Source organism: Oncorhynchus clarkii, chromosome 7 (assembly GCF_045791955.1).
Source record: "Oncorhynchus clarkii lewisi isolate Uvic-CL-2024 chromosome 7, UVic_Ocla_1.0, whole genome shotgun sequence".
NCBI lineage: Eukaryota > Metazoa > Chordata > Actinopteri > Salmoniformes > Salmonidae > Oncorhynchus > Oncorhynchus clarkii.
This window is the reverse complement of record NC_092153.1, coordinates 37,746,373-37,770,263: the sequence shown is the minus strand read 5'-3', so window position 1 is coordinate 37,770,263 and position 23,891 is coordinate 37,746,373. Positions and strand designations below refer to the sequence as shown.

The 23,891-nt window shown below is 40.7% G+C and overlaps 1 protein-coding gene across 3 annotated transcripts in view; it reads left to right on the top strand.

Moving 5' to 3' along the window:
* Positions 1–2,666: 2,666 nt before the first annotated feature.
* Positions 2,667–23,891, top strand: part of LOC139414215 (synaptotagmin-2-like) — a 75,821-nt gene continuing 54,596 nt past the window's right edge. For 2 of the 3 annotated variants that reach the window (XM_071162104.1, XM_071162105.1), the window contains exon 1: positions 2,667–2,985. The gene's annotated coding sequence lies outside the window, so the exon portion shown is untranslated. Of the gene's footprint in view, positions 2,986–10,128; positions 10,202–23,891 lie in introns of all 3 variants that reach the window. The other variant, XM_071162108.1, reaches the window with a different exon arrangement.

Here is a 23,891-nt window from a genome sequence, read left to right as displayed (position 1 = left end):
AATCATACTTAAGGCAGCTTTTTCACACCTGTGTTTTGTGGGTAGTTGTTTTCTGTTTCGTGTCTGCACCAGACAGAACTGTTTCGTTTTGTGCCATTTTGTTACTTTGTCTCAGTGTTCAGTTGAAATAAATTATCATGAACACATACCACGCTGCGCTTTGGTCCACTCCTTCTTCATACAACGACGAGCGTTACACTGTTATTCATTGCAACCAGTATTTGCCGAGTGCATACTACTCACATCCCCTCTCCTCGCCTCCTTCTCAAAACCCATTGGATGAGAAAGCCAGAGATCCTGACCTTCTCCAATGGGTTTTGAGAATGAAGCAAGGAGAGAGGACACAATGAATATGCAATTGAGACTCCCCCTTTCTCTCTCTCGCTCTCTCACTATCCTATGTGAACAGAAACCATAAACCAAAGGTTTGGCACACAAATGGTTTTATCTATCAAACTTCAGTGACAATCTTAATGCTGATCGATTGCAGTCCATCCAGTGTCTTAAAGGCAGGGCTACATGATTAATTAGTAATTAGTGAAGCACTCACTAAATTGGTGTGCACTAGTGCTCCTTCTTCACTAAACTATGAGATCACCTCACTGTACCTTAAAAAACAAGCTAGTTCAAGACTCACAGTGCAGTGAATGAGGTAGGCCTATGACCATAGTTGTGGAATGGGAACTTAATTTTGGTTTAGCTGTAGCTCTGTAATACTGGGTTGCATTGTTTTAATCACTGGTAATGCAGTGGGCCAGGGCTGATGGCTCCTGCGTCAAGGGTATCGCTAAAGTAAATTAAATGGCCTGTTACATCCTGGACATGGAAGGCTGCCTGCCTGTCTGTCTGGCTGCTATTCATTTAAGGTTCTGGCACTGTGCCCAGATGGTGCAATAAGTCTAATGGTGAAACTGGCGGTCACATCAATGTCTATATATTCATCTTCCATAAAAGCACACCACAGCTGGGGCACTGGCTACTATATCAAGTGCAGAAGAACATGTAGGGCCTCTCAACCAATTATTATATGGAGGCAATATATTTTAGTTATTATCCATGTGCTATTATCAATACATTGACAAAGATCAATATGCAGTCTGTGAGTTCCTTTATGATGATTTGGTAGATGACATGACACCCCCTATTTTTGTCCATAACCCTAACCCTAACACAAATAAAACTTCATTTAAATTGGTTAAGTCTGAGCCAAATGACAAAAAACTGTCTTTAAATTGAATCAAATTCATACATCAAAACTATGAAATAACACATATGGAATCATGTAGTAACCAAAAAAGTGTTAAACAAATCAAAAAATATGTTATATTTGACATTCTTCAAAGTAGCCACCCTTTGACATGATGGCAGCTTTGCACACAGTCGGCATTCCCTCAACCAGCTTCATGAGGTAGTCAGCTGGAATGCATTTCAATGAATAGATGTGCCTTGTTAAAAGTGAATTTATGGAATCTATTTCCTTCTTAATGCGTTTGAGCCAATCAGTTGTGTTGTGACAAGGTATGGTTGGTATACAGAAGATTGACATATTTGGTAAAATACCAAGTCCATATTATGGCAAGAACAGCTCAAATAAGCAAAGAGAAATGACAGTCCATCATTACTTTAAACAGCATGGCTACCATAGCATTCTGCAGAGATACACCATTGCATCTGGTTTGCGCTTGTTGGGACTATCATTTGTTTTTCAACACGACAATGACCGTACACACCTCCAAGCTATGTAAGGGCTATTTGACCAAGAAGGAGAGTAATGGAGTGCTGCATCGGCTGACCTGGCCTCCACAATCACCCGACGTCAACCCAATTGGGATGGTTTTGGATGAGTTGGACCGCAGAGTGAAGGAAAAGCAGCCAACAAGTGCTCTGCATATGGGAGAACTCCTTCAGGACTGTTGGAAAAGCATTCCAGGTGAAGCTGGTTGAGAGAATATCAAGAGTGTGCAAAGCTGTCATCCATGTAGCTTACCCCACCCTCCCTCTGGCATCTTAAATAATTCACTAGGTGCATATTACCTGCATGAAAGAAAGAAAGAGAGAGACAGTATAGCTTTTTTTCCTCTAGCAGAGTTTGCTGTAGCGTCACGGCCGCTGCCTGGACAAACTTCCTGACTGCTCTGCTGCAACAGAGCCAACCCTGGGAGATTGGCACCCCCTTTTCCCGCTTCACACACCTCACTGCACTCTGGTCCTGTATAGAGGCAGCGTTGTCGGGAGGAGAGAGCAGCACATACGGCCAGATTCTCTGAGCCCCTGCATTGTACCAGGCTCAGCGTCTGCACGGCACGTCGCTCCTCCCTGCCTATCGATTCTCCCAGCTTTTACGCCTCCCTCGCTCCCTTACTCTCCCTCTCCATTCCAACCCTCCAACCTCCATTTCACCCTTCATATAATTTTCAAAGCTCAGCATTCCCCTCTGCATGTACTGGAGAGAGAAAAAAATGACAGAGAGGAGGAGGAGGAGCAGAGTACAGAGTGCGCCATAAAAAAGCCCCACCACCCAATTGATGACAAGTAGGATTTTTATTGAGTAGCTCTTCAGCCAATGAGGCTGCAGTGCCGGGAAATACAGCAGGGAAACAGCACATAGCTCTGATGCTGGTGCTGATTTGCAGTGTGAGAGAATGTTAATGTGCGTGTGTGTTTCTTTTCATTTCCCCCACTGATTAACTCAGCAGCACAGGCCCTACCACAACTCTTTTGTGTGTGTGTGTGTGTGTGTGTGTATGTGTGAGAGAGTGTGTGTGAAGAGGGCTTTTGGGAAGAGATCCCCAGGGGTGACTGCAGGGACTGAGCAGTTACAATAGGCTTATCTTTTTCATAGGGGGTAAACCAAAAACGATTCATCTTCAAGATAATACTTTTTACCCCTTCTTCCAAGACCATATCTCAAGTGTCCTGCAGGTGCAACAGAGAGAAGTCCCTCTGTCTCTCGTTTTCAGGAGACGGCAGCTCTCTCCGATACAGGTAATGTGCACTTTCTTACTGTATGTGCATGTTTGATGATCAGTGATGAATGCAGTGGTTTTGTATAATTTAGTCACGGCCATACCATGCCTCATTACAGTGCCTATCTAGAGGACTGCGGTGGGAGAAGGAAAGGCTCAGAGTAATTATAGCAGATGATAATATCTTCCCCAGTTGTAAATTCCTACGGTTTTAATGCACAGAGAGACACTTCAGGGAAAGGGAAGCTGCCAGAGAGGAACTTTCTCTCTCAGCATTGTGCCAAGTCCTCGTGCGTAGCTTCACGCAGTGCTGCAGTATCATCTTACATAATAGTGGAAAATGTGTGTGAAAGAGTCAAACTTGGGATGAGGATATTCACGTTAGAAAACATTGAAACAACATATTTCACACCTTATGGATTCAATCCACTTCAGGTATGCTGATTAAACTGCAACCAGAGTGTTCGGTGGAGTGTGTTTTAGTCACAACTCAATGTTTTTCAAATGTCTTTTCAACATTGTTGCAATAAAACTGCTTAACCCGAGAGAAAATGACAAACAACCATTTCAGGTTCTATTAATCCATTGATATCAAGTTGATATAAGATTGACATAATGTTGATACAATTCTGTTAGATTGCTATCCTAACAGTTGGAGAACATGGAAGGTAGATAGTTGATCAAATGAGATTATGGCAGCAGTTTATTTATTCATCCTGAAAGGAACAGCCCTGTTCCAGTATACGTACAATACAATGCTTGGAGAGGCGCATGCAAGGTCAATTCTGCTGAACAAGCTATTCTGGAAGGGCTCATGCACTGAACAGCTGCTACACTGTACCATCATGGTTTAAAAGTTATCGTAACTGTCAAAGCTAGGTTTCTCATACCAAATCAACCACATTGGCCCATTCCACCATGTGTAGCTTGTACCTGTAGGCGTTGCAGCATCACTGCCTATGTTGACTGCGTATTCCACAAAAGCGTTAATTTTCTTGGGCTGATTTCAAAGTCTTCCGCATCAGCATCACTCTGAAGGGCGTTGTTTGTAAGGTGTTTGTAAGTGGAACTCAGTGAAAATGCAGCAGTTTATAGATCTCATACCTGATAATAATATACAGTATAATATATGTCATTGAGCAGTCACTTTTGTCCAAAGCGACTATGTCATGCATGCATACATTTTATGTACGGGTGGTCCCGGGAATTGAACCCACTATCCTGGCATTGAAAGCGCCATGGTCTACCAACTGAGCTGAGCAATTCCATATTCCTTATAAGCATACCTTGGTCACGAGTCATAAGCATAAGGATAGAACATCTATATTACAAATCAAGATTAAGATGATTGTATTGAAAGGCATCAACATCCACAGTGAGAAGTGAATATTTCCAAGATGTTTCCAAGATGCTATGGTGCTGTTGTGTTATCAGGTGATGTTCAGGCCTGTCGGTCCTCAGGGGCACTATGTGTACAGGACTGCCTGGACAGAGACTATCCTGGTTTAGATGCAGAGGAGTCCACCTCCTCTTGGCACAACAGAGGTGATTCAGAGGAGCCACAGCCACACGCACACATAGTGGAATAGTGCTGAGTTGGCCACGTCATGAGGGAGGATACTGAGATACGTACCAGTGCCGATGGTGATAAGACCACTCATTTATAAATCAATGAGATGGAGTCAGGGTTATTTTGGGTTGGTGGGGTAAGAGGGAGATAAAAGTTTGGGGTTTAACTGTATTAAAATGGATGAACTTCAAAAGTGAAGATGCAACATTATAGTAAGGCCTGTAATTCAACTATATTTTTTGCAAGTTGAGGTCAATTGTTGTTTTCTTTCCTACTCAACATAAAAATATACGTTAATAAATATTCCTGTATCTCCACAGACCTCTATACAGTAGAACCTAAAAGGGCTATTCCGCTGTCCCCATAGGATAAATCTTTGAAAAACACTTTTTGATTTTGAATCCTTATGGGTTCCATGCAGATGGAACCCAAAAAGGTTATGGAACCCAAAAGGGTTAAACCTGGAAGCAAAAAGGGTAAAATTACTTCAAATAAAATAAAATGACGTCAAATCACGTTATATCTACCATAGCTTTGATTGGACCGATCATGTCATCATACCGCTAGACAAGTGGTCATCGTCATTAATCACGTCGACAATCTACAGGCAAATCCTTTTCAAATGAGAAATTATTGATCAAACTTATCGGTGCTTATCGGCCATTTAACATAAACATTACACAAGAAGTTGGAAATCGCAAATTCAACAATGAGTGGTTTTGAAGAAATCAGTGGCTAACTGCAAGCTTTGCAAAGCAATCCGTATTTTGCTTCCCTGCCTGCTATTCTGTGGAGATGGTGTGTGGTCCAAGCCTGGGTTTAAGGTTCTCTTTTCCAAGCTTAAAATAATAAACATTCACATGCAACACCATGAGACAGAAAAGGTTAAATACATTCTCCCGCACTCAAAACAACTGGAAACTCAGAATTTGGAAATGTCAGACTTCAGTGAGCTCCACTGGGAAAATAAGTTTTGAACGGTCATCCAGCTAGGAAGTCGGGAACTCGGGGCACTTTCTAGAGCTCCAACCTGAAGATCACTGACGTCATGATTCAACCTTGTTTTTTTCAGAGTTCCCAGTTGTCTTGAAAGCACCATAAATCCAGAGAATGCTAGACACTGATGACAAAGTTTGATGACAAAATATACCCACAAGAAGGACCGCCACACCACCTTCCTGTTCAAGTGAGCACAGCACAACTGAGAGTCCAATAATGTATTGTATGCTGTTGCATAAATTATGTAATATGCTAAGGAGACATGTATACTGTAGCTAAGAAAGTGTATGTTGTGTAGTAAGCTGTTAGTAGCCCATGTGCCCCACCCTAATAATTTGGTCCCTTTCCCCCTCATAACTTAGCCTACTGTCCTGACTTGGTGGTGAAATGTCACCTTCGAACATTGTAAGAGCTTTCGTTGTCTGCTTATATGTCCCCTTTATTTATCCTACGGTTCTGACTTGGTGGTGTACAGGGAGAATACTGTAAGAATGGCCCATGTTCCGAATTCTGTCACTGTATATTTAAAAAGTGCTCAACAAATAGTTATACTGTATTGACTACGTCCGTCCTAGCTCTATGTCTTAATCAAAATTACTATTATCGTTCCCTTATGCCATTGTTTGTCCATCTCAATTGTCAGTAGAAACCATATTTGTTTAAGCAAGTCAGCCATATCAGCTATGTTTTTTTAAAAGGCAGTAAATGAGGCTGAATGAACTGTTTCACTGCCAGACAAGGCTCCGCTGATAGCCAGGTGTAGTGGTGGTAAGGATTCACTCCATGGTGCTGAAAAGAAAGCTCTGCTGTTGGGACAGCTTTATGTATGCCCTAACAGTTTGTGTGCACCGATTGTCACTGTCATAGTGCAATTCAGGTATTGTTAAGTACTGTGTTGTGGATTTGAGTCACATGCTAAAAGATTTACATGCTAAAATCAACACTGAAAAGCCTTGACACATGTTTCTGAGCTCCTCTCTCTCTCTCCAGGAGAGATGTTTTGTATGTTTTAGAGGAGTCTGCTTGATGGCTCATGAAATGGAATTGTGTAGTGCCCTATAATCCTTTTTGGGTGGAATTGGGATCCTCTCAAACAGTGACAGGTGCATCCATGTGTGTCTGTATGACTCTGATAGGCAATATAATGGTAAATCGGTGTTTATGTGTTGTGGTTTTGGAGGACAGTGATACAGTAGGATGTTCAGTCTCAGTGGGGTGTCTCGTCAGATTGCCTTGCTTAATAAGTGGGAACAAAACGAAATTCTAAAATTATATTTCCCAGAAGACGCTACATCCTTAATGAGGCATCTGGTGCACAGTGGGATGAGACTGATGATGTTTTCAATTGTGAGTGAAAACTATATTTTAGCCTGTGAAGTCTTCATGTGCCCATGGTAGACATTTCTGTAGCACTTTCTAGAATGTTTTATAATGTTTTATAATGTGCTCAAATTCTTGAAAGAACATGACCCCATGGCTCTCTTACACATGATAAACCAATTTAAGGCAACAATGTTTTTGTAAACCTGAAGCAGGTTTTGGACATATGCATTGGCCTATTCTCAGTGGTGTAAAGTACTTAAGTAGTACATGAAAGTATTTTTACTTAAGTCGTTTCTTGGGGTATCAGTACTTTACTTTACTATTTATATTTTTGACTACTTTTACTTCACTACATTCCTAAATAAAATAATGTACTTTTTACTCCATATATTTTCCCTGACACCCAAAAGTACTTGTTACATTTTGAATTATTAGCAGGACTGGAAAATGGTCCAATGCACTCACTTATCAAGACACATCCCTGGTCATCCCTACTGCCTCCCTCTGATCTGACTCATTAAGCGCAATGCTTCATTTGTAAATTATGTCTGAGGGTTCATCCGATAACATTGAGGAGCTTACCAAATCATTAATAAGTATATATTACCTCGTACCCCCGAGTATATAGCCAAGTTATTGTTACTCATTGTATATTTATTCCTTGTGTTTTTATCTTTCTAAATTTAAAAAAAAGTATTTCTGCATTGTTGAGAAGGGCCCATAAGTAAGCATTTCATTGTTAGTATACACCTGTTTTTTATGAAGCATGTGACAAATACAGTTTGATTGATTGATTGATCACATTGAATTTTGTGGTTCAATTGACGTGGAAACAACGTTGATTCAGCTCGTTTTTGCCCAATGGATGTACTTCCCTCTGAAAGTTACTGTGTCGCTGTCTTTGTATCATGTGATACTCTCACGAACACATCTGTTGTACATGTTTGCTCTAGGACGGCCATAAGCATCACAAGACTTGTCTGAAGGTAGCCTGGTACCAGTTTTAAAAAAATCTATGGAAGTCTACTGTATATGGAAGTGGTTTAAATACAGTACCAGTCAAAATTTTGGACACACCTACTCATTCAAGGGTTTTTCTTTATTTTTACTATTTTATATGATAATAGTGAAGACATCAAATAACACATATGGGATCATGGAGTAACCTACAAATTCTTAAAACAAATCAATATAAATATATTTTAGATTCTTCAAAGTAGCTACCCTTTGCCAGCTTTCAAACGATTGGCATTCTCTCAACCAGCTTAACCTGGAATGCTTTTCCAACAGTCTTGAAGGAGTTCCCAAACATGCTGAGCACTTGTTGGCTGCTTTTCCTTCACTCTGCAGTCCAACTGTCATGACTTCTGCCGAAGTCGGTCCCTCTCCTTGTTCGGGCGGCGTTCGACGTCACCGGCCTTATAGCCACCGCTGATCCACCTCTCCTGGCCTGGCTACGGGGAGCATTCAGCCAGGTAGGGTTGGGTAGGCTCGTAGCTCAAGGCCTCCAGTGCGCCTTCACGGTCCGGTCTATCCGGTGCCACCTCCACGCACCAGCCCTCCGGTGGAAGCCCCTCGCACCAGTCTGTCTCTCCATCTCCTCCCTACAGGTGCGCCCACCTGTCCAGTGCTGCCAGAGTCTTCCTCCTGCCCAGCGCTGTCAGAGTCTCCCGTCTGTCCTGAGCTGCCAGAGTCTCCCGTCTGTCCTGAGCTGCCAGAGTCTTCCGTGTATCCTGAGCTGCCAGAGTCTGTGTCCTGAGCTGCCAGAGTCTCCCGTCTGTCCTGAGCTGCCAGAGTCTCCCGTCTGTCCTGAGCTGCCAGAGCCGCCCATCTGTCAGGAGCTGCCAGAGTCCAAAATGGACTTGTTGTTTTTTTCAAAAAAATTTAATACAAATTAAAAGCTGAAATGTCTTGAGTCAATAGGTATTCAACTGCTTTGCTATGGCAAGCAAATAAGTTCAGGAGTAAAAATGTGCTTAACAAGTCACATAAAAAAGTTGCATGGACTCACTCTGTGCGCAATAATAGTGTTTAGCATATTAATTATGACTACCTCATGTCTGTACTCAATTATCTGTAAGGTCCCTCAGTCGATGACAAAATTTACCCAAATTTACCCACTGGATTTTTGTTTTAGATTCCGTCTCTCACAGTTGAAGTGTACCTATGATAATAAGTACATGCTTTGTAAGTAGGAAAACCTGCAAAATCGGAAGTGTATCAAATACTTTTTCTCCCCACTGTATAGTGTAATTTGGGGCAAATTAATATGTTTGATGAGAGCCTGGACAGTAACTGTGTAGGCCTGCATCTCTTATCCTCTCTGTGTTTGTTTTCCTAACTGTTAGAGTCCTAACTGTTATGTTGTTGTTGCAGGAATTTAATTCCTCTGTTTTAATTCCCAATTAAAATTAAACACTGTCAATTCATAAGAATTTGTATGACCCTTATTTTATAGAAATGGACAGAGTCCGGTCTTAAAGTCAAATAGCAGCCTTTATTCACGAGAGTACTGAATACGATACAGTTTACCACAGGTTATAAACTGAAAATGACGTCATTAGTTTCAGCACCAACCCGTGCCATCTCCGTTCCAGTACAAAGGCTGTATCTCAAGCCTTCCCACATCCGTCTCCCTACCAATTTAATATAATTTACGAGCCAAGGTCTTCTCGTGTAGATAAGCATTCTAGCCAGTCTGAAGATATCGTTCATTAATTCCTACCAAGGAACAGACAGTCATTGTTCTAACTCTTGACCACATTCACACACATTATATTCAGTACTGGGATCAAGAAAGAAAACTCATACATATACAGCAACATAATAGTATTCTGATTAGTACATATACAGTAACATAATAGTATTCTGATTAGTCAGTCCTGATTGAAATGTATACATAATTAGTCATCATTGATAAAAATTACCTTAACAGTTGTATGTTGTATGATAGCAGAGTTAGAAGCTAAATAGATGAGAGAGGAGGATGTATACCTGAGTATTCTCATAGCTGAGTTAAGTCCACATCAGCACGAACTCTGCTGATTTAGGTGGGCTACTATTGCAGAAAGGGCTTCCCCCTCCCTGTCCTTTACTACATCTGATTTGGTGCATGAGGGGGGAGGGGGGGGGGTAATATCTCATTAAAGTTTCATCAATGATGTGTGAAACCATGATTAAATGATTGAACAATGCATGCAGCCGTGTAAAAGGACAAAGTGCAATCGAAAACGGTATCATATAACATTGACCCTCTTCTGATACATAAAGGACAGTTCAACACTACCGTTCCCTACGGCTCAGAAACCAGACCTTCTCTTCCAGACTGGTGCATCACTACAATGTGAGTACAAAGCAGTAGCAATGCGTGTGTAAAATCACTGGGAAGCCAGACAGAAAAGCCATATTACAACCCGTGTTGTGATAATTGCGTTGTTTGCTCTATAACCTGTTAGTTCATATGCCCTGTAACCGTGATGTATAGGCAAACAGTCTGAGACAATAAGGAGACACAGTAGCAGAATAAATTCAACCACACCTTTGTTTCAGCACAAAACCGGAGAGCAGCCTCTGTCCAGTGAAGTCCACAAAACATACTGCGTATGACAAACAGTTACATGACCTAGAGCATGGCCAAGCACGTTAATGTTTCAGACATTTTTGAACCACTGAACAACTATTGATTTAGAACCACAGAGTTACCGCAAGTCACAAAGAAAACAGGAGCTGCCTCCATTTCAACGTCAACATTTCAACATCATCAAATCATCTCTGCTTAGTCTAATACAGTGGCAACTAAATGATACCAAAAACAATTTAGTCCAATCAACGTTAGCAAAATATGTGGCAGTCCATGGTTTTGATTTCTGTGTGTGTGTGTGAGTGTGTGCACGTTCGTGCAAGTAGAAAAAAGTGAAATACTTCCCCTACTTTCATCCACTCTTTCATGTTGATGAAACGGTCTATCACTCTGTCACACAGTAGGCCTACTCGCTTTTATTTTTTGTTGCCCTAGAATTCCTGGCTAAAATGCTTGCTCGCTAGCCTAACTTCATTTCATGGGCAACGTTAGATAGTTAACATTAGCCTTCTACGTCTAGCTACATATTGAACTTCCATCCTCTCAGGCCAGGAGCACAATAATGTATGAATTAATGGTTAGATCAGAATCGCCGTTATAACCATTGGCCAGTATGGAGAATTAAGTAAAACCACAAAGTCCAAATCCTTATCTCCATCCATGTCTAATTTAGGGAAGGGACAATTTTTGCTAGCTAGCTAGCCACCGGAGGACAACAACACAACTAGATGCCACAATTCAAGTTGTTTGTCAATGACAAATGCGTTCATTGCGATTTGATTTGACGCCAAATCCAAAATGGCTTTCCTTTTTTTGGTGCGCCAGGACCATTCACAGTTTAGCCCAACCAGTTAAGCTCAATGCTGATTGGCTATTATTTTATACTTTTTTTTTATCAAAAGGAAACCAATTGCTCACTGGCTTCCCTTGCACTGAATGCTACGGGCGGCAACAATGTCATTCTCTTTTGGACCTGACAGCATCAGATAGATGGCCTACACATACAAGGACAGAGTGGAGTTGTTTCGCTCGCTCGCATGCTTTCTCCGGTGAGATACATTCAACCTCTTGTAAATTTAAGGAAAATTATGAAACACAGAGACAAAAGATAGATTATAATTTTTTTGTTGGTTATTTTTTTGGGGGAAACCTGGCATAGCAGATCTCAGAATAGCACAATCATACATCATCTCTTCAAATTATTTAGTGAGATTGAGAATGTATCCATTCTATATTGAATGTTGTTGAGAAAATTTACAATGTCCTGAACAGGGACAGCTTGAAGAGACAGTGAGAATATTCTGCTTCCGTGAGGGAATGCTGAGAATCAGCCTTCCTTAATGATGCCAATGTCTCTTCCACTCTCGTCCTACTGGTGAGCCTTGGGGATCTGCTGAAGTAGAAAATAAAATATGCCTTTTTTTATTGACACATCTCAGGTTCTAGAACATGATCATCACATTTCCTTTTTGGTCCTAAATTTTGTTTGGTTTATATAAGTTCCTAAGACATGATTCAGGCCCCCTGCTGATGATGTAACTGCTGATGCAGGTGCCTTGTTTTGCAACATTAGAGGATTCAGTCTAATGGTTCTCCAGTAACCTTAGAAATACCAACAAATCACATCAAAACACTTACATTTTCAAATATATTCAAATCTGCACTGAAATTGTTGAGAGGGCAGAGAAAATGGGGTGCAACAAGATCGGTTAATTTGTCAGTGAACTTGTGTCCCTTATGGATGGCCTATCCCTCAGTGCTCAGTCAAGCTGCCCCAGATCCGTTGAATGGGGCAACATGCTCTGCTCTCTGTGTAGGTTGATGAATTAAGACTGAGCTCTCTCTCTCTCTCCTTTATCTTCTCCCCTAGTCGGTCTCTAACTGCTTCAACAAACCAGCACTATTCGGTCAAGCTATTTTAGGTACCAGCAGGACGCAAAAAAAAAATATATAGCTGTGAGCAGCAATGAACGGGGTTCACAGGATGAAAGAAAGGACACAAGATCAGTTGGATAACTAAGCAAGCAATCTATCATGTAGGAACTATCTTTATTTATGTGCAATCAGTGAAAGCATCTTTCAATACCACAAGGATTATGCAAGTGAAGATTAGTCTAGTGCTGTAATTGTAATTTTGTCCTATGGTTCATGAGAAGATTGTTGAAGTATTTTTCACATATTTGAGCATATTAGCACATTTGCTCATATGAATCTACTGCGGTGTTTCCCCAACTCGGTCCTCGGGACCCCACGTTTAGTTGTTTTGCCTATCACTACACAGGTTATTCAATTAAGCAAAGCTTGATGATTAGTTGATTATTTGAATCAGCAGAATCAAATGTGCACTCTAGGACCGAGTTTGGGAAAGACTGATCTACTTGTATAATGTGGCCATCTTTGAATGCATCAACATTATTTTCTCAAACTCTTTAAAGACTTTTGTGAAGAGTCCAAATATCAGTCCATGAGAATAATATTTTTTTAGGATTATTTTAAGCATTAGCATTGCATAGTCAAAAAAGTGAATTGGTAATAGTGTCCTTATTTTTTAAGACATCAATGTCAAACTTACGTGGTTCATCATGGTAGGGTTTTGGATGACCCTAAACAGATTCAAGTTGATAGGCAATTTTGGAGTGATTTATAAAGTATTTAAAATGGACACTTACAATTAGATTTCCTGATTTATAAATAACTCAGCCTTCTCTTAACCAATCCCTTAGCGTTTCTTAAACTTTGTTAAGAGATGTACCATGAGCCTACATACTGGATTTATGGTTCATGAGAATACGCTTTCAAAGGTTTTCTAGAATGTTCTTGGAGGAAAATCTATCCTGAGACCTTATAGGTCCTTGAGGCAACTTTTTTCAGCATGAGGAAATACACCTACATACAAAGTTTCAACTCTTTAGGTCAAACGGGGTGAAGGATATGAGGATTTAAGTGAGACCGCTTCAAACAGTGCCCACTACAGGCCAACCGGTAGCATTCATTTTGAACCCCTAATGAGCTTCGCTGTGAACCCCTAATGAGTGTGTATGTGTGTATGTGTGTGTTTAAAAGAGAGAGAGAGTGAGAGAGTGGCTGTGTAAGAGAGTGTGCATGAGAGAGGGCATGTGTGCAAGAGAGAGAGACAGAGAGAAAGAAAGTGGAGTGTGTTTGTGCATGTGAGAGAGAGACAGAGTATCTGTAAGAGAGAAAGGGGAGGGGGGGGGGGGGGGTAAGAGCAGCCAAGAGGGTAAGAAATGAGAAAGACTTCAAAGACTTCAAGACGTCTGACTGGCCTAATTTGAGTAACCTTCAGCGGTGTTGGAAAGACACTGTAGAGGAGACAGAGGCTCTGCGGTGGTGATGGGACAGAAGGACTGTGAGACTGTGTCCAGGGGGAAGCCATGTACTTAGGTTACAGTCATCCTCTCACAGTGACAGATCCTGTCCCGAGACATTAACAATCTATAATAATAGTCCTAAATATGAATCATGCTCATAATCATTTCCCATCTTTAATCCTTGACCCAACTGATTTATTTACTGGATGCAACTATTTTTTTAAATCTGAAATGTGACTTCTTCCAATGGTTTTGGTTAGTTTGTTTTGATATCATTAGTGTCCAGTTTTTTGAGTAACTATTTTGACTAGCTTTATCCAACCTGGATAGTAAATGTAAGGCTGCTATCCGGTTTGAAATACAGTAACTATAATGTTAACACTTCTAAATAACATTGGAGTGGGTGGTAAGGCACATTATACACAATCTAGATTAATATCATAAAGAGGTAGAAGATAATGGTGTATTTTGCAAGCTCAAATAACTTATTGTAAATTGTCGTGGCATGCATTATTTAAAATGTCTGGTCTGGCACAACATATTTTATTGAATTCACAGGGAAGTCCACTTTTAGATCAGTGACATTACTGTTGGCTTTGTTCCCTGTCTTTCAATGTATCTTGAAGATCGCAACTGCAGAGAAGCACAGGAACATATTTTATTTTCAGCCCCGGGTCCTTGTCATGTAATAAAGTGTGTCACTCACATTTTGCTGTCCTTGCCTTTGTACGTCTGGATGTCAGGCTGCTGAAATGACATTTTTGATCTAACACTTTCTGATTTTCCTCTGTGCTAGCGCTAGCATTTTTTACTACAAAAAAATAAATAATTTGCATAGTTGCCAACATGCCACAGAAAGACTTGCGATTGGACATAATCTGTATAGGCATTGTAGTTGGCACAACCACAGTCTCAGCGGACAAACAAACATTCCCACAACATAAGATAACATTCCCTTAAGAGTCTCATTAGGTCATTAACTAAATGTTTTCATATGAATATTCCTGTGATTTTCAAGGAATGCTTCCAAGAGACTGTTCCCTTAATGTCTAATAGAAATTACCCAGAATGTGGTTACCATGTTCTCAGACTTTAAGATGTCATGGGAACGTTGCGAGAACATTCATGTGTCCAGTTCTCTGGCGGTTAGGAGAATATTCCAATCAACTTTACACCAAACATAAACAGAACATAGTTGCCATATTCTCAGAGTACAGTATTAGTGTCCTAGACACGTTAAATGAGAACATTCCTATGTCCAGTTTTCTGTGGGTTAGGAGAATATTCCATCAACGTCCCACCAAACATACTCAGAACAGAACATATAAATGTTCTCGACCCATTTCATTGGAATGTTCCAAGAACATTTGTGTCATGTTTCATTACACATCACATCTAGTTACTGAATAAATGAACGCCCTGATTGATTAACCACTGATCCATGCATAGCTCTTTGTCTGTTAGCAAGGTTAGGAATACTCATACACACTTAACTTACATATTTGACACACATGATTACATTGTGAATGTTTATTTAAACAGTAACTTTTACACAAAATGACCTCAGCTGGGATTAGAACTCAGAACCTCTTGGTTCACGGTATTCCGAGCTTAATCTGCCTGTTCTCTCATCATTGATTCTAATGACTTATTTCAGCAAATTAAAGGACTTTTAGAAAGGTTGTCTAATGTTTTTGGGGCATATTAACCTGTTTTCATGAAACTTCCTGATTCACTGACCAATAAAATACAGTTGAAGTCGGAAGTTTACATACACTTAGGTTGGAGTCATTAAAACTCGCTTTTCAACCACTCCACAAATTTCTTGTTAACAAACTATAGTTTTGGCAAGTCGGTTAGGATATCTACTTCGTGCATGACACAAGTAATTTTTCCAACAATTGTTTACAGACAGATTATTTCACTTATAATTCACTGTATCATAATTCCAGTGGGTCAGAAGTTTACATAGACAAATTTGACTGTGCCTTTAAACAGCTTGGAAAATTCCAGACAATTATGTCATGGCTTTAGAAGCTTCTGAATGGCTAATTCACATCATTTGAGTCAATTGGAGGTGTAGCTGTGGATGTATTTCAAGGCCTACCTTCAAACTCAGTGCCTCTTTGCTTGATATCATGGGAAAATCAAAAGAAATCAACCAAGACCTCAGAAAGAAAAATTGTAGACCTCCCCAAGTCTGGTTCATCCTTGGGAGCAATTTCCAAACGCCTGAAGGTACCACGTTCATCTGTGCAAACAATAGTAGGCAACTATAAATGGCAAGGGATCACGCAGCCGTCATACTGCTCAGGAAGGAGACGTGTTCTGTCTCCTAGAGATGAAGGTACTTTTGTGCGAAAAGTGGTACAACCTAACTGTAACGCTCCTCATCACCGGTCTTGGCCCACTTAGACCTCCCAAGCACCACCCTTGTCACGTGCGACACCTCTGCAGTTGTTGTAGGAGCAGTGCTGTCCCAGCTACAAAAGGAAAGGAAAGACAGATCGGCTTCTCCTCCCGAGCCCCCAGCCCCACAGAGCAGAGATATTCCGTGGGTGACCATGAAGCTCTAGCATGCATCTGGACATGTGAAAGGTGGCACATTTACCTGTACGGATGTGCATTTACACGTCAGATAGACAACCAAGTGCTCACCACCCTTCTGGCCACATCTGGCACAGAACACAAACCCTGCCGCTTCTACTGCTGGTCGGACCGTCTGCAGCTCTACAACTTCCGCCTCCAGTTCACCAGAGCGTGACAACGTTGTGGCGGACCTCCTTTCCCCCTCCATTCAAACAGAGCCTCTGCTTTGGCTCATGGACATGACCAGGCTGAGCACAACCTCGTCCAGAACCTTTACACTCCACTCCACTGTATCACTGCAGGGGCTCCAGCAGGCATCAGCAGATGAATCTACTCTCTCCAAGCTGGTGACCTTCATCAGACAGAGCTGGCCCGAGAGGAACTGTCCGAGAGGAGCTGTCCTGCTGGAATGACACCTGTGTCTCACAAGGGCTCTGCACGTTGGTCCCAAGGTCTCCTTGTGCATCTGTGCTTGCTATGGAGAGCACTTGGGTATAGGCAGGCTCTAGTATGGTCGCCAGGCATCGACAGGGATATTGAGGCCCTGGTCAGGGACTGGTCAGGGACTGCCTCACCTGCCTTGTTAGCAAGAAAACAAGGCCCCCGCCCCTTTCCCCTCTGCAGCCAGTGGACTGTCTGTCCTGCCCCTGGTAACATCTTTACATGGGGAATTCCATGTAGTCCCACTCAAGAATATCTATAATCAACCAGGTTGTGGCCGAGCCCACCGGCTCAATAATTGTATCAGGGCCAAACTCGCACCAGCCTGCTCCAAACATTGCTGCACTACAGTGCCACGCTCCACTCAACCACAGGGGTCTCCCCAGTGTCCCTCTTGTTGAGATGTGAGCTACAGCTGACCCTGGACAGACCCCACCCTCATCATTGCCCTCCTCTGGCTCAACCACCTGCTCACAATGCTTGGGCCACAGTCTGTACTGTACAGTAGGACAGTCAGGCCAGATTGTATTGTAACAGTGGTTGATCCTGGGGTCATGTTACGCCCCCACATTCTGTATTGTTCAGTTGACGTTATGATTAAAAGAGTTTGCTCTGACACCTGTGGTGACGTCTATCCCTCAAACTAAGGGGGATAGACATAAGGCAGTAAACCAGATTCATAACTGATTTCTCTCAGTAGTTTTCAGTAGGGCCCTCTGTTTTTCCTGAACAATTTTACCTGACAGGAAAAACGTAGGGCCTTACTCAGCAGGCATGATGCTGTATTTGTCATTATTGATAACTGGAAAACTCTGACGTAATCTGGAAGTTTTATTTTTTTTATTCATGATATTCAATTGGTAGTTACAGTCCTGTCCCATCGCTTCAACTCCCGTACGGAATCGGGAGAGGCGAAGGTCAAGAGCCATGCATTCTCGAAACATGACCCTGCCAAGCCGCAATGCTTCTTGACACACTACTCGCTTAACCCGGAAGACAGCCGCACCAATGTGTCAGAGGAAACACCATCCAACTGGCGACCATGCATGCGCCCGCCCCGCTACAGGAGTCGGTAGAGAGAGATGGGACAAGGACATCCCGGGCGGGTAAACCCTCTCCTAACCCGGATGACGCTGGGCCAATTGTGCACCGCCTCATGGTCACGGCTGACACTGTGTCCTGGTGTTGTTGCTCTCCCCATTGAGTACATTGTATCACAGTGACATCTAGATGGCTACCAATATTAGTTATTTATTATGTAGACTGCTATCCTACTTGAAATATAATCCTGGGAGGGAATTTTGTGTTACACTGTGTTACAGCTGGGCAGTGACAAGCACCCTATAGCCGGGAGGCACCTGATACAACACCGGTCCACTGGTCATTCACAATGGCTTTAGTGGTTCGCAAGTAGTTTAATCGCCCACAACATGGTTTATGTGTAATATGCGGCCAGTCAATCCAAGAAAAAAAAATGTTATGCCTTTGAACTGCCAGAAAAAAGTTGTTTTCTCTGTAGTAATGGTGAAAACATGACCGCCAAAAATAAGTGCTCAATTTATTTTCTATGGCAATTTGCGTTGTAGCTTACCTTAATTTAGGGATAGGCGTTCCGCTAGCGACCCACTTCGACAACATCCGGTAAAATTGCAGTGCCAAATTCAAAATACAGAAATACACATAATAAACATTCATAAAATATACAAGTGTTATACATCAGCTTAAATATTAACTTCTTGTTAACCTCTTGGATCTCTAGGGGCGCTATTTCATTTTTGGATAAAAAAACGTTCCCGTTTTAAGCGCAATATTTTGTCACAAAAAGATGCTCGACTATACATATTATTGACCGTTTTGGAAAGAAAACACTCTGAAGTTTCAGAATCTGCAAAGATATTGTCTGTAAGTGCCCCAGAACTCATTCTACAGGCGAAACCAAGATGATGCGTCAACCAGGAAATGAGCAGAATCTCTGAAGCTCTGTTTTCAATTGTCTCCTTATATTGCTGTGATTGCGCAAGGAATGAGCCTACACTTTCTGTCGTTTCCCCAAGGTGTTTACAGCATTGTGACGTATTTGTAGGCATATCATTGGAAGATTGACCATAAGAGACTACATTTTCCAAGTGTCCGCCTGGTGTCCTGCGTGGAAATCGGTGCGCAAAGCCAGGTGCTGGTATTTTTCCATTTGATTGAGGGGAGAAACCATGCTTCCACGAACGATATATCATTGAAGAGATATGTGAAAAACACCTTGAGGATTGATTCTAAACAACGTTTGCCATGTTTTCAGTCGATATTATGGAGTTAATTTGGAAAAAAGTTCGCGTTTTGAGGACTGAATTTGCGTTTTTTTTTTGGTAGCCAAATGGAATGTACAAAACGGAGCTATTTCTAATACACATGAATCTTTTTTGGAAAAACTGAGCATCTGCTATCTAACTGAGAGTCTCCTCATTGAAAACATCCGAAGTTCTTCAAAGGTAAATGATTTTATTTGAAGGCTTTTATGTTTTTGTTGAAATCTTGCGTGCTGGATGCTAACGCTAATGCTAACGCTAAATGCTACGCTAGCTAGCTACTTTTACACAAATAATTGTTTTCCTATGGTTGAGAAGCATATTTTGAAAATCTGAGATGACAGTGTTGTTTACAAAAGGCTAAGCTTGAGAGATGGCATATTTATTTAATTTCATTTGCGATTTTCATGAATAGTTAACGTTGCGTTATGGTAATGAGCTTGAGTCTGTATTCCTGATACCGGATCCGGGATGGGGAGATCAGAGAGGTTAATCCAGCCGCTGTGTCAAATTTCAAAAAGGCTTTACGGCGAAAGCATACCATGCGATTATCTGAGGACAGCTCCCCTCTTACAAAAGCATACAAACATTTTCAAGCCAAGTAGAGGAGTCACGAAAGTCAGAAATAGCGATAAAATGAATCACTTACCTTTGATGATCTTCATCTAGTTGCAGTCACAAGAGTCCTTGTTACACAATAAATGTTCGCTTTGTTCGATAAAGTCCCTCCTTATATCCCAAAAACTCTGTTTTGGCATTCAATTGAAAAGTACCCACATCAAAAATATCCCACTTCCTGGATGGATTTTCCTCAGGTTTTCGCCTGCCATATCAGTTCTGTTAAACTCACAGACATTATTTTAACAGTTTTTGAAACTGAGTGTTCTCTATACAAATCTTACTTTGGGCACCTCAGTCATCCAAACTTCCGAATACTGCCCCCTATCCCAAAAAAGTTAAACGCCTATCGTCACAATAATTATTATTAGTAAAAGTTTGCCAGCTAGCTAGCTAGGTTAGCTAAGAAAACATGCAGTAATTCAACGTTGGCTAGCAATAAAGATACTTATAAACAAGTCATGGTACCTACACAGCAGCTGCTGAAAATACTATTCCAGTTCACAGCCGCTTCAAGAAGATGAGTTTCATGAAGATGAGTTTCATGTGTCTCACCTTACAGCATGAGGTTAGCACCTGAAACTGATCATTTAAATCTACAGTAGGCTTAAGAAATACAGTATGTTAGAGTCATTTTTACAGGAGGCTTCCAATGACAGTTAATAACAAAACAAACAAAAAATAAAATCAGCATTTTACCTACAATGCAGTGCTATCTACAAAACACACGTATGATATTTTACTGTGCATCCTACAGTGTATTACTGCTGCGATTACAGAAAAGTCTTTATATGTTTTTATATTAAAACATTATTTTATGTTACCCAAATATAGCCCTATTTATGTCACCAGGCGGTGACTAGCATAGTATTCTGTTGATGATGTGAAAGAAATTCAGGAATGCAAGAACCCATGCTGTAGAATTCCCATAAATACACCTATTACTTTAAATGATCAGAGTATGTTCTATTTCACATAATTGTATCTTAATTTAGTCTTCCCAGTGGTTAGATGTTTCGGAGGTCAGTTTATATATAAAATATGTTTTAGTGAAAGAGTAATTAAAAACGACTCCTCTTATTTCACAATTGATCTCACTGTTAATTATAACAGAGCTGTAAGGTCAATACATGTAACCACAATTGGGGAATGGAGCATGTAACTGCCAAAATTATGGAAACAAATGAAGGGTACAAAGTATATTGAATGCTGGTGTTTCCACACAGGTGTGGTTCCTGAGTTAATTAAGCAATTAACATCCCATCATGTTTAGGTTCATGTATAAAAATGCTAATCAGGCCATTACTTTGGCCCATATAGGATGACAATGCCCCCATCCACATGGCACGAGCGGTCCCTGAATGGTTTGATGAGCATGAAAACGATGTAAGCCATATGCCATGGCCGTCTCAGTCACCAGATCTCAACCCAATTGAACACTTCTGGGAGATTCTGGAGTGGCACCTAATTTCATAAAATGTTCATACTTATTATTATTATTATTATTATTATTATTATTATTATTATTATTATTATTATTATTATTATTCGCCTTCCGCTACCACCTGCAGCACCAAAACGGGGACAGCTCCCAACACCAGTTATTTCTCTCACTCAAACCCTTGTAACTACCCCACATTTTTCAGGAATACTCTTATCATGTTACTGAATGTATTTTCAGATTTTGTTATCAACAAATACAGGAAAAAGTACAGTAAATGTAAAATGCACATAAAATCAACAGTGTAATGTTTGACCCTCAACTCCAAATCCTTTCAATTGCTGCCATGCTTATGCATATGCATTTCATATTTCTTCTGTAAGAAACATTTCAATTTAGGACTATCCATATAGACCAATTCCCACAAGCATATATTAATTCATATCATTCCATATATTTTCTATTAGTTATGTATGCATTGGGTTGCCACTCAAAAGAAGAAGAAAAAGATGAAGATGAAAAAAATAAGAGAAAATAAAATAAAAATATTGATCATATTTGAAAGAACTAATAAATTCGGTATGAACAGGAAAATAAACCAAAAAAGAAGTGGGCCTCCACTGCCAACCTCCTATCCCATTCCCCAAACCCAACCACATCCAGCCAACATGTCTCCATCCAAATCCCCCACCCCCCACTCTCGGAAATCATGTTTTCCACCCCTTCCCACCCCCCTGGCAACTACACGCTTAGAAAAAAAGGTGTTAGCTGGAACCTAAAAGGGTTCTACGGCTTTCCCCATAGGATAACCTTTTGAAGATCCCTTTCCACAGATGGCTCTGATATGGGGACTGCTGAAGAACCCTTTTGGAACCCTTTTTTTCTAAGAGTGTAGAGTTGCTTGTCAGTCAATCCCCAGAAGAAGAAACACGGTGCACACATAAGACACAGAACGCGAAGGAAGAGAGCAGATAGAGGAAGAGATTTGAAGTTACGACACACCAGAAAACAAACACTGTAGGCATACAACAACACAGACAACACTAGGATGATGAAAAATAACACACTGATTGCCTGTTTGTAAAAAAAAAACATCCAACATTCAGGACCATCTTTCACCATGTGGAGACAATTAATTTATTGTTTTAATTAACTGTCACTGGTGCATGGGGCCCTCTTAATGATATCAGACCCATTCAGCCTGGAATTAAGCAGGAACACTTTTCACAATCCTACCCGTTTATTCTGCTTTGTCTGAGATGTGGCTCCTCGGGTCCATAGGCACCATATCCATTATCCTTAAGCATTGAGGCCAGTTTACCCTACAGATGTCGTCTTAACTTGATCACCATGTTTACAATGCTTACGTATTTTGCATTACTCTTCTCATATGTATATACTGTATCTTAGTCTATGCCGCTCTGACATTGCTCGTCCATATATTTATATATTCTCCATTCCTTTACTTAGATTTGCGTGTATTGTTGTGAAAGTGTTAGATATTACAGTTTTTCTCAATTGCTAAAAACACAATTTCTGAAACCTTGCTCCATTTCCTGAAAACATTAAACACAAAACGTCATCTTCAAGCACAATTTACATAACCTCTGACGCCTCTTGCAAAATGAAACATTCGCCTCAAAACAGTTTTACCTGTGTTCAAAATCAAACACTGCTCTCAAATCATAAACAAAGTGATCAAAATGATATACACTCTCAAGCAGTCAGTAAACAATACACCAACAAATAGTAAACACATTGTTCAAAACATACAATTCTCAGGGAGAAGTACATTTTTAATCTAAAAAAAATATGAATCTTTTTCCATCATTGTCTTTTGATGAACGAAAACATGTTCTATCATAGTAGCTCAAAATTGATCAGAAATTACTACTCTGCTTTGCTCTTTGCAATTTAGTTTTTTGTTCTTCCTCCTCCTTGTACCCCTATTTTTACAGTACTGTACCCTGCATCTCACAAACTTGTCCTTTGTCTCTGTGATACTGTAATTCCTGTTATTTGTTGATGTGAACCTGCAACCAGTCAAAATCTATTGAGCAGTCAGTACTGTTAATAAATGGAAAGCACAATGTTCAGGGCCATACAATTCATCCATTGTACAGTATACAGCCTACAATGCACTGTACTACAGTATCCATTCTCAGACTTTCTCCTTCCCACCTTAAACAACCTGTTTGCTCTCTGAACTGGCTTATATTGGTTGTGTCGCATCATTTGAAACAGGTTAAATCAATTTTGAGTGGTTGTGTTCAATCAAAGACACATGTTCTCTATTTGTATTTGATTGTTGCCACTTGTGTTTACCAGTATGGATGACATGTGCATGAGAGTGCAGAATGTGTTTTGAGAATGAGCATGTGTTTGGAGTTTTGCTGAAAAGTCTAATCTGAAAATTGTGTTTTATCATGTGAAATGGTTTAAGGTATTGACAACAGACTGCATAATTAGCTAAATGAGTCCAGACAACTGAGAACTTTGTTCAGCCAATGGGTTTTAGTGTTTTAGCAATTGAGAAAAACTGTATTGCACTGTTGGAGCTTGAAACACAAGCATTTCACTACACCCACAATAACATCTGCTAAACACGTGTATGTGACCAATACAATTTCATTTGATGTTACAGGAGAAATTGTGTTTAACTTGTAATGTATTTGAGGTTTAAAAAGGCTTCTGAAGGTTGTTTTTTCCACTTTGAAATTTCAGACTAGATTTTC